Source organism: Haliotis rubra, unplaced genomic scaffold (genome assembly GCF_003918875.1).
Source record: "Haliotis rubra isolate DU_JTF1 unplaced genomic scaffold, ASM391887v1 Scf29, whole genome shotgun sequence".
Classification (NCBI taxonomy): domain Eukaryota; kingdom Metazoa; phylum Mollusca; class Gastropoda; order Lepetellida; family Haliotidae; genus Haliotis; species Haliotis rubra.
Window position 1 is genome coordinate 3,681,321 of NW_025766957.1, and position 1,715 is coordinate 3,683,035.

Below are 1,715 nucleotides of genomic sequence, written 5' to 3' on the forward strand. Positions count from 1 at the left end.
AATTCTAACGTGGATCTTCACGGGTCTGTTGACTATGAAACGAAGATGTTACTTTTGAAGAAATTAAATGTACCTGAAAAAAAAAAGATAAAGCTGCGGGACCTGACATGACTCAGACTGATTACATAATAGGTAGTATTGAACTATTAGACCCTCTTCACGTTGACCTTTTTGGGCTTCACACTATGTAAACATATTCTCCCCATATCTCTCAGGAGTAAGACAAGGAGGTACTTTGTCACCACTTTTATTCAGTATTTCTAAATTTATTAGTATACATGCCTTGCTCCAAGGCTGTACTGAATACTAATGTATGTATAGTAATTCTATCTTTAAAGAGGCAAGTCTGTTAGAGGCACCGTGTTCATTTTATTCATCATTTAAACTATTATCTTATTACCTTAGAGACTTATGTCGCTGAAGGGACCTGATGAAATATAATTTATCTTGAGCGCACGAGTTAGTATGTTGAGTGCACAAGTTACTATATATTGAGCTCACAATTTAGTATCTTGAGCGGACAAGTCAGAATCTTGAGCGCACTTTCCCTTCAGCACTTCCGTACTTATGCAAGCCTACATTACATGCATTCGAATTATGTTTGAAGGGATGAATCGAGAATGGTTAATAGTGAAGACGGCATGTCATAATGCTAATCATAACTTGTTTTACTATACGCTGTATAATTCAATATGGAAGCTAAATGTCTCCAAAACGAAAATTCTGAAGGATTTACTCTTTCCTAATGTCATACCTTGGTCATTGCTGACATTCCGAACTATTTACCACGATCGGGTGGACAGAGTCGCTTACTTGGTTGACACATGTCATCGTATCCCAATTCCAGTAGATCGATGCTCATGATGTTGATCACTGGATTGTCTGGTCCAGACTCGATTATTTACAGACTGCCGCCATATAGCTGGGATAGTCATATATTATAATACTAGAAACTACATATTATGTTACCTTAAACTGATATCCCCAACAATTTTAGAATTTCGTAATTATTTCCGTGTGTGACTTGCTATTTTTATATTTTAATAATATCAGTACGTTTTATATATACTCCTAGATGGAAGTTTAGGTGGTATGGAATGCTGACCTTGTTCGGATATGTGTTTTCTTACATCTACAGTAAATGCTAGGTAAATCCGGTCAATGCCAGTTTTTTGTAATAGGGGGCGTATCACAAATGTGTTTTTGAGAGTAACGACATTTCATCATAACCTTTGTTCACATTTATGATGCAGAACAAGATGTGAATATACTCACAACTTGGAAAAAGAATCTAACAAGAAACAGAAGCGTCAATGAGATTATGTTAGAAGATGAAAATGGACGGGGAAAAGGTTTGAGACTGGCCCCATTAAGCACAAAAAATAAATGCTATGTGATTGGTCAATAACTGTGTCATCGAGATTCGTTTTCAGTAGCTACCGATGTGGTCTGAATGTAAATAGCGGATATACACGATGCTAACCAAATGCAAAATACACTTTCCGTAACAACTGCTTATTTTAGTCCTTTATTTAAATCCCAACATGCAATATGTCAAGTGAATATAAGATTTTATATACAATATTTCATCATTACTATTTGACTGTGTACGTGTTATTAGTAATAGTACGAATCGTTTTTTTGTTTACCAAAGAATAGGTTGTAAGACGCATTATATATGCAAAGTTGTACTACTAGTACCACATCGATGGATA